A 17,318-nucleotide genomic window follows, 5' to 3' on the forward strand; every position below is an offset into this window, starting at 1 on the left:
TCTAGATTCGAAATCCAATTCCGCTAACGATTCGTTTTTTATGTAGGCCACATCCAACGTCATGGGTTTAACATCTTCCTGTTGATATAGTGTGGGAATCGGAGAAGAGAAAGATAACTCAGTTGTTCGTTCTCGTCAATTGACTTGGTACAAAATCACTTGTTCTGAAACAAAACAGCTCTTGTGTTAACTCAAAATATGACGTTAATGTAATTACACTAAAATATTGAACCCAAACTAAGTACTTTGCAAATATTATCCTCTTAGCTTTTTGGAATTTTAAGAAAAATCTGCATATTCTAACAGGTAAGCATAATTTCAGTGCTAATTTGTTTGGAATGAGGTACATTATGTGATAGTATTTTACATTTAGAAATTAAAAACATAAAACTTTGCGTATTTTAAGAGTTTTCTTGAGATAGCACAAAGAAATATAACCTAACGAATATTTCGATTTTAGAAATCGAACTTTTATGTTACCTTTAGTAATATTACTCTATAATTATCAAAGCCTTAAAAGAAAAGCTGATATAATTGTCTTGAATGTACGTACCAGACATTTTTGGGTAAAAAATAATTTTCCTTAAACAGAAATGTGTTAAAAACTTTTGAATCACTATAAATCATATTATAAGAAAATATTTTTTCCATTTTGCATTTCATTGTATTTCAGACTAAATTTTTTTATAGAGCGTGCTATTAAATATTAAACTTGTGCCTTAATTCTAAAAAAATATAAAATTCTAATTAAAATTGTATTATGATGGAATGGAATAAATTTAACAAAATGAGATAATCAATGTTTGACATCGCTTTTGATTTTTTTTTGATGTTGATTATATTGCCATTTTTCATAAGATGAAAATACTATGACAATAAACTAAGGAAAAAATCTTTTGCTACTATACTTCAACTGAAATTTACTGCAGAAATTTTCTCTGAAAGAAAAATTACTTTAAATTAAAGCTATTTTTCCCTAAAAGAAAATTTTTATACAACTTTTTTTTCCTGAAATATCAAACACTCGCCAAATTCGAGGGCTTTTAAGATATCACAACAAAAAGCGCAATAGTTCGACTTTTTATATTTAAATATATGGCAACGATTCTCTCGTAATTATCATGAAGTTCATCCGAGTTGATGCCATTGATTAAAAAGTAAATACCTGGCTTTTTTGCATAGAAATCGCTTTTCATAAACGTAGATACATTTTTAAAAATTTCCAAAAACTATATAAATTTTCAAGTATTTTTCTCTCTCTCTCTTTCTTTTTTCATTTTCTTCATTCCTAACAGGCAATTTACGCTAGATGGTGGCACTTTCATTCAGTAGTTTTTATCCTTCGCCCTGAATAACTTGGGGGAAAAAATTGTTCACGTGAAAAATGAGATGAAGAGGAGGAAGAAAAATAATAATAAAAAATTGGAATAAAAGAATGAAAAAGAAGTTTTGGAAAGAACTAAAAATATGGCATCGACTTTTGTTCTGATTTTTCCGAGCTTCCATCATTTCTTTTTTATTTCAACATTTTTTTTTTCGTTTTCATATCATTTATTCTTGTTCGTCTTTCCCAAACGATCGTGACGTCACCAGCGGAAGAATCATTGTTTGAGGGTGGCGCTGTTGTTGCAATACCGGTAGAAGCCTCGAGCATCCACTCAATCCAACAGTCTTGTTTGGGTTTTAAACCGGCACTAGTGTGCTCAAATCGTCTGCCAAAAAGATAACGTGCAGCTAGCGGTGAAAGCAGGCGACCAGACAAAAAAAAATATCATTCGTGTTCTGATTAGAGTTGAGTTTGTGTGGCGTGATTGAATGCATGGAATAAAATGGCCCGCTAAAGTGTAAGTTTGACATTTTATTTCATCAACCGAACTCTCGTGCGAGCACTTCAATAGTTTTTAATCAGTATGGCAGGCGGTTTTCGTTGATATAAACCGGCTGTTTAAAAAAAACGATTATTGTTTAAACAGGCACAGGAGAGGAAACAATTTAGGAGAAGAACAAATAATGTTATCGTTTGCAGAATAAACCTTTTAAGGGGAAATGATTGTCGTCGAAATAGGTTACTAAGTTAGCTTTTATAATGGATGTTTACTCAGCCTCTTGAATAATTGATTTTTATCCTATTTTCAAGAGATAAATAAGAAAAATGGTAGTCGCTTAATTGCTGAACAATAACGATACTTTTAGAGGAAATTCTTCTTATATTTTGCCTTTTTCTTATTTATTCCATCATTTTGGAATTTAATAACTATATATATATATATATCCATATTTTAAATGCACAGCTGAAATAAAATATGACTTGAACGATTTTAAATTTAACGATAACAATTACTAGTAAATTCAAAATATATTATCGTTTGCAGTGTCATTAAATGTAAAATATCTTTACAATATCAAATTATAATATAGTAAAAGCGATGGTATGAATGAATCCTTTCGTGTCAAATTATTTTAATAGCTTTTATATCTGAAATATAGTTTTTTAAAGTGCAATTTGTTTAAATTTTTGAAATATTGACTTAAATCTGTGCAATTGATAAAATATTGAATATCTTAGGAATATTTCATACGTGGAATTTTAGAAAAGTATACTTAGTAAATATCAATTATTTACTATAATTAATTGAAATGAACACGAAGAAAACTTTACAAAACCTATAGTACTTTTCTTTTAACAAACTGTGAGATAATTGTATTATATTTCATCTGATTATATTAATTTTTACTTTCTTTTACTGGAATATCATAGTTTTTTAGATTTTTGTTTTTACTAGAATACTATATTATTTTTATCCTTAATTCTATATAATAAGAATTTGAAATTTTTCAATTGCCTAGAATAAGCTAGGGCTTATCTTATATTATCCGCAAGTATTTATTATATTTTTAATTGTACAGAGCAGAGCGAAAATGCACTACCATTCTTGAAAAAATTGCAAGTTGATTTTTATGCCTTCATTTATCTAAATTTATAACGTATTTGTAAATTTATCATCAGCGTAATCACAAATATTATTAATATATAATTTCTAACATTATTTCCTGTTTTAAAATCAATTTCTATATTCTATTGCAGTATGTAGACGAACTCCTTAAATTGCCTATTTTTGCTTAACGCCGGCAGCATTATGATTTTCAAAATATTGAAAGAAACGAATTTAAAATTAGGATTCAAATGTCAGATTATGCAATATGTGCATATATTATACATTTATGAGTGTAATTTCATAATATCATTACTGAATTACTGATGTAAAAAATCTGTTCTTTAATTAAATTTATTATATAAATTACTATTCAATCATTAAAATTTTTTTTTAAATTCCATTTTTCTACAAATTAGATGCGAAATTTAAAATATTAGAAATACATTTCACTTTTTTTAGAATATAGTAGTTCCTGAATCCTCAAATTTTAATTATTGCTAAAATTTTATTCAATCTGATTTCATTGTTTTGCAATATTTTTTGTTATTATATGATTGATAACTTATACTTTGCGAAAATTCCAAGATAATGTTTTGGGAAATAATTTTATTTCGGTAAAAAAAAAATTAATTTTTTATTCGATATAAAAAGAAATATAATTTATCTTGTATGAATTCCATATTACAATTTAGAATTATTAGAATTATAATTATTAATTAATATTAGTATTAACAGGATGGAAATTAATTTTTATATGTTGGCATGATACAAAAATTAAATATCAGTGTAGAAATTCATTTTAAGAGATGGCTATTTATACGAAATTACTAACTACTATTTAAACATTTTCCATCGTTCGGAAATAAGTCCGACTCTCTTCTTTTTATTTAATTATTATGAAAGGAAAATGTTTCAAACAAATTTCAATCATTGAATGCGAAAAAATTGATTTTTATTTTTATTTTTATTTTTTTGTTAAGCAAACTAAACATTTTAGAATATTACTGTCTTATTTTTGAAGACTATTATTAAATAATTTTTTTCCGGTGATACAATAGAAAATGAAAACTCGAAGTTTATATTTCCTTTAATAATTTGTTATTGTATTTTTATTTTGCTATAAAATTTTCTTTTTCCTTTTATAGTTGTTGATAGATTTAATAAATCTGAAATAATAATAATGCTATTTATAATAAAGAGATATTAAAAATCAATATTTTTTGTAACATCCTTGAATTACTACTAAATAAATTAATTTTGGAATGAGCTTCAAATTACTCAAAAGAAATTATTATTTGCAAATAAAATTATACTTAATTGTTGTACTTGAATCCTGAAAAGCATTTTGTTTTGTTCAATATTTTATTTTGTGTTTCCAGATTATAAGGTCTTACGTAGATATCGAATGAAATAAAATTAAAACATCTGTATGTCAATATGTTAGCAATTCATTCTTTTAAATTCATTGATCTTAGGATACGATGAATGATTAATGTATTTTGCATCTATTTAAATGTTTTAAAATATTGAATTGCAACCGATTGCAAGATTTATTTTATTATACTGACATTCTATTATACAAAACGATGTTGTATTGTACTAAAAACAAGTTTTCATAACTTATGGAATTTTGCTCCAAAAAATATTTTAATCAAGGAAATAAACTTTAAGTACTCTTTAAAAGTTTTAAGTACTCTTTAAAAGTTTTAAGTACTCTTTATGGTTTAACAAATTTTGTGAAGGTTAACCGTTAGTGTTTTTATTAATATGCTTACAAAATATAAAATTTGTATTACTTAATGTATTAAAATAGAGTAAAAGCTCTTTAGTATGCCATTTAAAAGATTGCAGCAAAAATAGGAGTTCAAAAATTAGATCTGAACCTCTTGCTTAAACTGTAAGATATAACAGCGATAGAAACTTTTATTGACTTTAACTTATCTTATCATTATTTTGTTATATTTAAAATATCCTACAACTTTATTAAAATATTTAAGCATACATTATTAAATATTTTAATTATAACATTAAATAAAATATTTCATAATGTAAAAGAAATTCTGTACTTTATATAATTTAATATAACGTATTGATAATTGCAACATATCCTTTTGTTTCAATAACAACATTCATATTTCGACTCCTACCTAGTTTACATCTAAAAATGTAGCAATAAAATTTAAATATTATTGTTGTATATATTGCGATATTTTAGAAAAATAAATGGAAATTTAAATAAATGCCTTTATTTTAATATTCTTTTTTAGATTTTAGTTACTGAACTAAACCATTAAGATTTGATTTGATTTCTTAAAATATTTTCTCCGTTCGATAGATTCCCTTTATGTTTTCTCATTTACAATATATGCATAAAGGAAACATTGTAATTTTTAATAAACTCAATATTGAGATTTTGATGAATTTTCACATTTTAAGCAACTTTTATTAAAAAAAAAATTTGAGATTATATCTTTTTTATTGAGCAAACGATGATTTTAAAACCCAAAGAATAAAAAGAGTGAAATTAGAAAATTTGACTTTACACCAAAAATTGAGATCTCTGTCGCATTTTATATAATATATATGGGAACGATATTCGCTTGTCCGTCCAACTGTATAAGAATGACTAAATAGATAAAATGTGGCATATAGCTTTATTACTGGAATTGCATATTTCTATTGAACTTCAGAACCAAATGCATCAAAGGATGCGGTCTGTTCATCTCCTATATGTGCGTACCCAGCTCAAAACTAAAATGAGCTAGATATATGAAATTCGGTAAGTGATCTTGTAAGTCGGTAAGTGATCAAACTATAAATCTGTATCAAATGTCATTCCATATTTACATTCCGTGCAGTATTCGTCAAAAAAAGTGTTTTCTTAAATGGAAATTCGTTAGATTCCTTTGCATGTGCTCAAAGAAGAAATATTTACTTTGAAAATTAAATATTTCTAATATTTAATAACAGATAAAGTAGAATAACAGCACTCAATTACATTTAGTACTAGCCGTCAATGGAGACCAGCTGGTTCGTCCGCAAAATTGATTATATTTAATTTAAATTAAAATATTTGGGTCTAATTTGCTGTCCAAGATTTTTTCAACTGATTCGGAGTTCACTTAATGAAGTGGAATTTCAAAACAGCATACAGCCATTAAAAATTTGATTTTTTAAAATAAAATATTAGCTGTTTTTAAGGACACATAATTTTGTATTGATTCTTTATGTAAACGGTTCATATAATTAGCTGAATCATTTTTTTTCTTTATCTTTCAGCAAAGAAATAAAAAAAAATACTCAGAATAAAACTGGACGGAACAATGAAAATTGTTTAAATTTCATTCTTAAAAAGAAATCTGTAAGTAAAAATCATGCAAAAATTATTTTTTATTAAATGACAAAAATCAGAAAAAAAAATTCTTGAAAATTAAATTGATATCAATAAGATTTTTTTACAAACTTTTCAAGAAAATCAAATTTGTGCTTTAATAATTTCAGGAAATATGACGGAAAAAAGGCAAACTATTGTTTGAATTTGAATTACAGTTCAAATTAAAATTTAAAAAATCGTTTCGAGAAGTGTATTCTCACCTTTTAAAGTATCTACATATATACGCCGAATTTTGAAACTTTTAATCCAATGGGCTGGCTTGTTGAATGCGCACGCGCAAACACTTTGTTTTATAAATATATACATTGTTCAGAACTGAATCCCTTTATACTGTATTTTTCAAAATATCTGTTCTGTCATTTTGGAACTATTCGTGTTTTATTTGCATATTGTAGAGGGCCCAACTACGTTGATGGATTTGCACAAAATGATTATCATCTTTATATTTAAATTTAATTTCCATCAATATTTCATATCGATATATCGATTATTTTGTTGTTGTTCAGATTTAAATTTGCTTATAATTGACTTTCATTTTGGTATTGAATTCAATATTTTAAAGAAATCTAAGTCAGTCTTTAGAATAAATTTTATAGTTTGACTTATGAATAAAATAATAACGCTATTAAAAACGTTTTCGTTTTAGATTTAGCGGGATTTTTTTTTGATAATTGATATAGATTTTCATATTGTTGTTCTGTTTCTTGATGACTTTGTCGTCAAGGATTTCATGAAAAAAATCTTTTTTGAAAACTAAACTTTATTTAACTTCTAGCAAAAGATGAATACAATTTTATAATTAAAAATTGCCTAAAAGTATAGATATTTATTTAGTTTAAATAAACTTTTATTTTCTTGCTTAAGAAATATAAAAAGAGGAAATATTATAATTGTCCAAAATTTCGAAAGCTAGATTCTGAAGAATATCCACGTTTCATGTCGCTTTCAATCAGAAAAAACATTTTTTGGAATTATTCCTGTTTTCCTGATTTTAGCTTGACCAATGAAATTCAGTAATTGGTTTCTTTACACCCAATTTGCAAATTTCTATTAAATTTAAATCAAATCCAGGAAGTCTGACTGTCCGACATAAGCAAATGCGATACGTACAAAACATAAAGAGTGAAATTTGATGCATATTTTTAGCATCCAAATTGAAGATCTTTTTTCAAATTTTGAACCAAAGAGTTGGCCATCTGCCTACCTGTAATTTTGCAAGCATATAAACGTAATAATTCAAAAATATAAAGCCCTAAATAGATGAAATTTGATATGGGATCTTACAATTAAAAACATAGTCAGTGCGTCAAATTTCTATTTCAGACGGTGAACAAGAAGAACCCAAAAGTGCATATTTGATTTTTTTGTTGACTATTTTACAAAGCACACAAAATTCATGGTCCAGACTCTGAAAATAAAAATCTGAGCATTAGTGAAGTTCACGGCCTTCCTCTAGATCTTAAAATTTATGAGGGTGTGAGAGAGGATAATATATGCTGTATAGGCATGTGCCAAATATGACTACGAAATCATGTAACATTAACGGAGGTATGCGCCGTATGGGACATAATTATATGCCAAGCATGACTGTAAACTCATTTAATATTAATTGGACATTATCTTGTGCCACATGTGGCATTGTCACGTACCAAGCATGACTGTAAACTCATTTAATACTAATTGGACATTATCTTGTGCCACATGTGGCATAGTCACGTACCAATCACGACTGTAAAATCCTTTAAACTTAATATGATATTATTTTGTGCCGCATGTGGCATGTATACTATGACTGCAAAATCATCTAATACTAATTGAACATTGTCGCTTGCCGTATGCGGCATACTCACGTACCAAGCATGACTATTGCGAAATCATCTAACATTAATTATATATTTTGTGCTACATGTGGCATACTTATGTAACAAGCATGACTGCGAAATCATCTAACATTAATTAGATATTATTTTGTGCCACATGTGGTATACCTGCCATGACTGTGAAATCATCTAATATTAATTGGGCATTATCTTGTACCACATGTGGCGTACTCGCTATGACTGTGAAATCATTTAACATTAATTGACCATTTTCGTGTATCATATGTGTCATACTCGCGTACCCAGCATGACTGCGAAATTATCTAACATTAATTTAGAATTTGCATGTGGCAAAGTCATATGAAAAGCGTGATTGAGAAGTCATCCAATATTAATTGGATATTATTTTGTGCCACGCGTGGCATACTCACTATTACAGTGAAATCATCTAAAATTTTAATTGAACATTGTCGTTTGCCATATGCGACATACTCGCGTACCAAGCATGACTACGAAATCATTTATTGTTGTTGTTTATAATGGCACTTACCATAGGCAAGCTCACTGACAAAGTCAACGATTTTAAGCCAAGGGAGCATCTCTTGTTTTAGTAGCTCCAATTAGGGCCAAGAGTACGTCTTTGCTACTCACGCATCACATTCGCTTGCACAACCCCTTTTTACAGGGGGGTACACTCACACATCTCACAGATAGAACAGATGAAGAACAACCATCCCGAACCGAGACTCGAACCCAGGACGTCCAGGTCACGGGGAAGACGCGCTACCCCTATGCCAGGACGCCGGCAATCATTTAACATTCATTTAGCGTTTGCATGTGGCATAGTCATATGCCAAGTGTGACTGTGAAATCATTTAATCTTAATATGACGTTATTTTGTGCCACATGTGGCATGCTTACTATGACTGCGAAATCATCTAACATTAATTGAACATTGTTATGTGCCACATGTGGCATAGTCATACACCAAGCATGACTGAGAAATCATCTAACATTAAATGAACATTGTCATGTGCCACATGTGTCATAGTCATATGACAAGCATGACTGCAAAATCATCTAATATTAATTGGACATTATTATGTGGTATATATGACATAATCACGTACCAAGCATGATTGCGAAATCATCTAACATTAATTGAGCATTGTCATGTGCCACATCTAGCCATCACATTTTGTCTTCGATTGTAAGTACAATGAGTTTCCAAAATTAAATTTGTATAACTCAATAGACACGTGAGTCATAGTTGGTTCCCTTATAAACAAAAATATAACAATAAATATTATTAAAAAATCATTTTTTCAAACTGCATATAAGAATACAATTCAATAAATTAAAATATTTTTCTCATTATTATGAATGATTTTTTTGCTTTTATTTTCTTAATTTATACTTCATACTAGCCGCCTTTGGCGACCAGCCGGTTCGCCAATCTTAATGTTCGTTAAAATTTTAATAATTAAATATTTTATGCAATTTTTACTTTAATAGCTTCTTCATCAAAATATTTTAAAACTTCAAATTTTGATTATCATATAATTCATTCATAATATTATAAAGGCCTTCAGTCATAACGTAATATGTATCTCTCTCATTTTCTGTTAGCACCCGTAGAATTTATGCTTTAAATTAAAGTGGAAAGAATTTATCTTCAATTAATATATTAATATTTTTTACTGAAACAAAGCATTTTTTTATAATCTGATTACTGAAAATAGAGTCACTCAGCGTTTAAACTTTATGGGCACTAAAGAATATCTTTTTTAATTTATGTAATATCTCAAGAGTTGGTCAACAAAATTTTCTTAGATTCATTATGAGCAGATCGATTAATTAACAATGTTTAAATTTAAATGCATCAAACACTAAGAAAATAAAACGAATCGTTTAAAATAAACGGTTGAAAACGGTAGAATTTATGCTTTAAATTAAAGTGGAAAGAATTTATCTTCAATTAATATAATAATATTTTTTACTGAAACAAAGCATTTTTTTATAATATGATTACTGAAAATAGAGTCACTCAGCGTTTAAACTTTATGGGCACTAAAGAATATCTTTTTTAATTTATGTAATATCTCAAGAGTTGGTCAACAAAATTTTCTTAGATTCATCATGAGCAGATCGATTAATTAACAATGTTTAAATTTAAATGCATCAAACACTAAGAAAATAAAATGAATCGTTTAAAATAAACGGTTGAAAACAGGTTTTAAAAAAACTACTTAAAAAACGATGTACTTAAAACTATAAGCATATACAAAAAATATATAACTAACATAAATACAATTTACTTAAAAAAGCATGCAACTAACCCAAAAATAATTTAAATCATCCATTGATAACGTTGTCATGGCAACAATCGGAACAGAATGCGCATGCGTGAATTTTCTTCGGCGGTTACGTAACGCAAATACGTGATTTTTTCTACGCCAGTTGGGGTAACGCTATGCGGATTAGAAATTTTTAATTTCCTTTATTCTGTTTTATTTTAATTCAAAAGTACTTCAGAATGAATCTGAAAGATTGATTCATTAACAATGTTTAATTTTAAATGCATCAAACATTAAGAAAATAAACAGAACCGATTGAAATAATTCGCCGAAAAATTTTAACCCTAGCCTCATTACTGTTGGGAGAAAAAAAAACTGAAGCCTTTCTCGTTTGGCGCTGGGGATAATGGAAGATTTTTTTGGCGGAAAAGTTGGCGGTGGGGAAAATGGAAGATTTTTTTGGCGGGAAAGTTAGTTTTTAATTAATAATTAAAATTCTAATTAAAAATTCGAAAAAAGAAACCCCAGGTGCACATTCCCAACCTCCAAGGTATACATGTACCAAATTTGGTAGCTGTATGTCAAACGGTCTGGCCTGTAGAGCGCCAACACACACACACACACACACATTGAGCTTTATTATAAGTATATAGATTAACCGTTTCTAGGGCCGTAGGAAGTATGCTTCCCACCAAATTTATCAATCTTTGTATGAAATGATGTAGGTTGGCATAAGTTCTGACACATTTTTTTAGTAAGTCAGAAACTTAGATGCTCTAGTTCTTTATCTCAGACAAAATGATGTGTCTTGGTTTGTCACTTAATTATTAATTAACCAAATGAATGAATTAATCAAATTAAATTCATCTAATAAGCTAAATGAATCCCTTTTCTTATTCTAATTTCAAGCCTAAAAATATTTTAACAGAATATGACTAGAAAAAAATGGCCCTTTAAAGGGTTAAATTTAAATCCTATTTGGGTTTTGCTTAATGTTTTGAATGTCATACGTTTTCACTTCATTTTTCTTCAACGTTATCAATATTGACATAATATTTTTTCAAAAATAATAAATTAATAGCTATATTTTATGACATATGATATTATAAATGAGAAAATTTTCACTCGACATTATTTTTGTTTCTTTTTCAAAATTGTGTGAAAAAGAAATATAAGCAGCAAATAATGCGCCAATTTAATTTCAGCCTGAGAAATTTTCTTTTAGTAGTAATATCGACAAAGATATATAGTTTAAGTGCACGGATTTTATACTTTCAAATATTGTTTCGCCTTCAATGACTTAATTAGTACGATCTTAAGTGCCAATTTTTTAAAATTCTATTTATTTCAACCTATGTCTTAATTCAATACGCTACAACGAACCTTGAAAACGTTTCCACAAATTATTTTTTTAAATAACACATATTATTATATTCGGCAAACTATACTTACAAAAGGTATGCTTGAAATAAACAAAATTAAAAACAATTTGATTTAAGTCAATCATGCAGCAAAATTAAAGCATTTAAACAGTAGTGCATTTCGAATGGAATGAGGAGAAAAAGTCGTCTGCTGGAAATCTATTCGGGTAGTTGATTGCAAACAGTTTGTTTTTAGTATTTATTTTCAAAGGCAAGAGATTATAAATTTTTATAAAACTCTTTTTTCACTAAATAAAATTTTGCTCCAAAGAACTAAAAGTTTGAGTCAACGAATTTCTAACCCGTTTTGCTGTAAGGATTTAAAGGTTCACGATAGAATAAACAAATCATTTCTCTTAAAGACAAATTCGAACTCTTAAAATTTTTATAAGCTGCATTCTGTTCTTGGAGTTAAAGGGGATGAACGATGCTTTCTTTTCTCAAAGGTCTGTTTTTCCAAGCGTTAAAATATCGTCTGCTTCAGAACTTGGCACATGGGCGAGTTCTGCTAATGGAGTGTTCTTTTAAATCTTGAAACGTTTTATTCTTAGTTCACTTTAAAAAAAAACTAATTGCTTTACATGAATTAAGCAATTTGTTTTTTTTACTTTTGACAACAGTATGAGTTGCAAATATAAATCTTGATGATCTGTAGCTGGGAATTCAAATGACAAGAAGTTTTCTTTAAAATAAATTTTTCGTAACATTAACTTTTAGTAATATTTTCTACTTGTTCACTAAACGCCATAGTTAAATTTCTATTATTATCAATATATAATATATCAAACTAAAATAATAAAGCAATGTTTTAAAGCATCTAATGCATCCTTGTTATTTTTTAAGGCACAAAATTGCGTTAAATTTTTGATGTTTAAGAGTCTTTTTTTAAAAATGCAAAATTAAATAACAATTGTCAAAACAGTAAGTACAATATTTTTCTCTTTAATACATAATGCTATTTTTTCGTTAGAAAAAGGTAAATAGTAAAACATTCGACTGCAAAATAGGTAAATTTGAAACGGTATTAATAAAAGTATTGTATTTGATATTCAAGATTAGTACTTTGAAACACATGAAAATATAGTTTACGGTTTCATATGTTACTGAGAAATTCAAGTTTTTAAGACTTTGAATGGAGAAAAGTCCGGAGAAAAAAATGAAATGGTTCTACAGTATCAAACAGTATCAAAGCAAAATTTTTTATTGGAGATTTAATAGTTCAAATGTTTTCTAATATTTGAATATATTCCATTACCAGGACGTTGATATTTGAAAGAATTCTAGAATCTATTTTATTGTTAATACTCGAAATAGACACTAAGCCAATTATCACACGCTAATTACACTGTTTGTAATATCAGATATGATAAGGGATAAAATTGAATTAATAGTCTAAAGTTTATAAACAATTATTGTTTTGCTTGTTTGTTTGTTTACAAAATCGTTTGCAAAATGGAACATAATTTTATTTAAACATATTTCAATTGATTTTCTTCGCAATTCAAAGTTTAATTTTTAGTGATCTAATATATGCATTAGAGATGTAAAGTAAATACTTAACTTTAACTTTTCAATTTTAACTTTTGCGTAACTTTTTAATTTTAACTTTTTGCTCAAAAAGGAATTAACTTTAATTTTTTGCGTAAAGTACAAAAACGGAAAAAATTTTAATTGCGATATTCCACATAATGAACTAAGTATATATTTTGAAATTCTTTGATGTAAAATATAAAAACATGTTTTATTTTTGGAACTGTATTCTTTATTTTTCAAAATAAATTTGTAGTTTTCTATTTACATTTAAGTTTCTTTTTTTGTTCTTTTTAAGAATAAAAAAAAGTCTGAAATTTGAGTTCTTTATTTACTATAATTCTAAACGTAGAAGGTTGTGAATTTAGTATGTCTTATTTGGAATTTTTAGTTATAATAAGAGAGTTTTTAATTTAACAATGTATAATTAAATATTTAGGATAGAATATTATTCGGTATTAAAAGTAAATAAATGACAAATACATCTACGTGAAAATTGTTTTGGGAATCAAGTTGAAATTGTTAGGTTAGAAGAAAATCAAAGATTCTTTTAAGCCTCCGAGAATCTCTTTTTTTGAGTTCTCTTTATACATTAGACAACAAATGAAAAGAGTTTGGAAAAGGTTTTTTTTTCTGCCGTTAAAAAGAATTTAAAGATTCCCAAGTACAAAGTTCAAGAAACTTCTTTAATTTATTTTTAGCTAAAAGGAATTGATTGCATTTCGGAGGTTTTTGTAATTTTTTTTTTTTTTTTTTTACCTTTTAAAGAACAAAATTTGCATAAAGTTAAATTTCATTCATCTAAAGATAAGACGCTATAAATCTTGATGGCAGAAGGCTTTTAGCTGAAAGTTTTTTTAATCAGAATTCTATATCGACAAGAATTGATTGATTTTGAAGTTCTGCTTATGCAAAGTAATTACTTTGGTGAAACTCAAACGAAGAGCATAAAAACGTGCTTCAAAGAGATCTAAATTTTTTTTATTTTTACAAAATTTTCTTTTTAAAATTGTTAACATTTTTAAATAAAAAAAAAAAATCCCAGATGTATAATATCTTAAAATTTTTTTGTACAAAAATATTTTTTGCAAAAGAAACCGGTACTTTTTTTGAGAAAGATATTTTAAGAATTTTTTGAAATTAATTTTCATCAAAGTAAGTTTTTATTTTGAATCTGGTAAATTTTTTTATTTATTTTATCTCGTTTTTAAATCTTTTGAGGAAAATACAGATATTTTTCAGGGTTATTTAAGGTTAGATAAGTTCTTTTTTTGAATCTGGTAAGATTTTTGATAAAATGATATAAAATATCATTTGTTTCGTAATATTTTATTTTCAAATTTTCTGAGAAAAATAATAATTTTTTTGGAAGTGCGATAGTACTTAAAAATGAAGTTAATTTAAGAAAATTTCAAAGTAAATTTTTAAAATTTAATAACATTCTTCAGAAAGTATTTTCTTCAATGAGAAATTTTACTCTGAATTTAAATTAATTTAATGCTTGAAATATCTATTTTAAATCGCATAATTTCTTAGTGACTGATATAAAATTTAAAAAAATCCACATTTATAGAATTTTTAATCCAGACATTTTAAGTCAAACGAATGCTTGACTAAAAATAAATGTTTTTTTTTTAAAACGTTATAAAATATTTTATAATTAAATTCTAATCTAATTAATTAATTTAATGTTATAATTCGGAAGAACTAGAATTCATATTTAATTACTAAATTAAACTAATTTTTTTTTTTGGTTTTGGTACATAAGTTTAGTAAGCAGTATAGAATTTGGTCGGTATAAAATAGTTCACCGAAGCATTTGAAAAAATGATTCTTTTAGGTTTTAAAACCAGACTGACTTTGAAATCTTTTAATCTTAAAGAAATGATAGAAAAAATAAAAAAATAAACATTAGTTATGAAATATTGCTTCTAAATCCTTTGAAAAAGTAAAGGCTCTTTTTTAATATAAAAATAATCGCACGAATATTCTGATAAAGTTTAAAAAGTAATTTGATATATTTCCTGGAAGCCTAACAATTTTAAGTCTGCAGATGACGTTTTTATGTGTTTTGTTATTTTTTTTTTACAAAAAAAGGTATTTTGACTTAAATTCGGATCAGAATAATGAATATATTCTAATTTTTATACCTGCATTCTTAGTGCAATCACAAAAATAGCTTTTGGAGTGGAGAATTGTCTTATCAATTTGAAGAAATATATATAAAGCCTAAAGGCGAACAGCTGGGAGAAAAGAAAATAATAATAATGAAATGAAAATAATAAATAAAATACACATGTATTCTAAAAGAAAAGTTTGATGCAGGTATTGCCAGTTTCTTGCAAGAAATTTTCGGCCGAAGACAATTTATGAGACAGAAAGAAAAAGAAAATACTGGAGATTTAATATTTCTTTTTTTTCTCTCTTCTTTCAAAGCATGCACAAACGTAACTTGGGAGGAATATCAGATTATATTTCGAATATTTAACTCCTGATACATTTACATAAGCGACATTTCTTAAAAGAATTGTAGTCTTTTATTAAATTTCTGCCATTCTTAGAAATAATGCACGCTTTTATTTCGTTCTTTTGGGGAAAATAAGAATCGTCTGCGATTCGACATGTTTATTTTTTTAATAATATGAATGCTGCAAGCAGATGTTTTTGAATTCGTATAGGGAATATTTTTACTTATTTAATGCTATTTATTAAAATAGAATATTATGAATATGAATTTAATACTAGAAAATATTGTATTAAAATAATATTTGCACAAAAAATATAAAATATTCTTTGGTAAATTTTTAATAATTTTTAAAAGTGAAAAATATTTTTGATAAGACTTATTTTTCTTTTTTATAAAATAAAAGGAGATTTTGTTTGTTTATTATAAAATGAATACTAGGAATAAATGTTGCTTTAAATTTTGAATAAGAAATCTCTCTGATATATTTATTAAACAAGATTCTGTCGATATTATTTGTTATTAGAATTATGAAGTATTAATATTATTCTGAAATATTGTTTACTTGGATATTTTAAACACAGAGAAAGAATAAAATACTACTAAAGATATTTTTATAAATATTTCATAAATGAAATGAATCATTTTCCCGAGTTCATTGCCTTAGTACTTTTTTCACTTTTGTAAAAAAAACGAAAAAAAAAAACCTTAAAGCACTTTTAAAGTAGACGAAAAATTTTATTTATTTTGTTGCATGCCTTTTAAATCAGGTACACAAATTAAAATATTTTTCTTCTTCTTGGAAATTTTATTTTATTATAAAGAATAAGCAATTTTCTTGGTATATTAAACCTTTAAAGGGCCATTTTTTTCTAGTCATATTATGTTATTTTTAGGCTTGAAATTAGAATAAGAAAAGGGATTCATTTAGCTTATTAGATAAATTTAATTTGATTAATTAATTAATAATTAACAAATCAAGACACATCATTTTGTCTGAGATAAAGAACTGAATCATCTAAGTTTCTGACTTAATAAAAAAATGTGTCAGAACTGATGCCAACCTACATAATTTCACACAAAGATTGATAAATTTGGTAGGAAGCATACTTCCCACGGCCCTAGAAAGGGTTAAATTATACGCATCTTTCCGAAATTAGTACTGCTTTCAAATAGCTTTTATTTTGCAGAGTAAAGTCTCTAATGTGTATAGTTTATTTTATCAATTAAATTAATTGTTTATTAATGATGAAAATTAAACATAGGATGTTAATTTTGCAACCATTGGTATAGAAATTATTTTTTGATGTTCTTAATCTGTTATAATTAAAAAAAATTACTTCAGAAATTTCTATTACATAAAATTCAAATATAGTTTAAGATTATTTTATCTTCTTCTTGAAAGGAAAACAACTAAATATATTTATTTATTTATTAATCGTACACACATGTATAA

At 26.4% G+C, this 17,318-nt stretch overlaps 1 protein-coding gene across 4 annotated transcripts in view; it reads left to right on the forward strand.

Moving 5' to 3' along the window:
• LOC129956867 (putative polypeptide N-acetylgalactosaminyltransferase 9) overlaps positions 1-17,318 on the forward strand; it is an 881,963-nt gene that overhangs the window by 36,508 nt on the left and 828,137 nt on the right. The window contains exon 1 of one of the 4 annotated variants that reach the window (XM_056068828.1): positions 1,687-1,844. The exons of the other annotated variants lie outside the window; for them this stretch is intronic. The gene's annotated coding sequence lies outside the window, so the exon portion shown is untranslated. Of the gene's footprint in view, positions 1-1,686; positions 1,845-17,318 lie in introns of those variants that run through there. 4 annotated transcript variants of the gene reach the window in all.

This window comes from Argiope bruennichi, chromosome 11 (assembly GCF_947563725.1).
Source record: "Argiope bruennichi chromosome 11, qqArgBrue1.1, whole genome shotgun sequence".
In the NCBI taxonomy this organism is placed as follows: domain Eukaryota; kingdom Metazoa; phylum Arthropoda; class Arachnida; order Araneae; family Araneidae; genus Argiope; species Argiope bruennichi.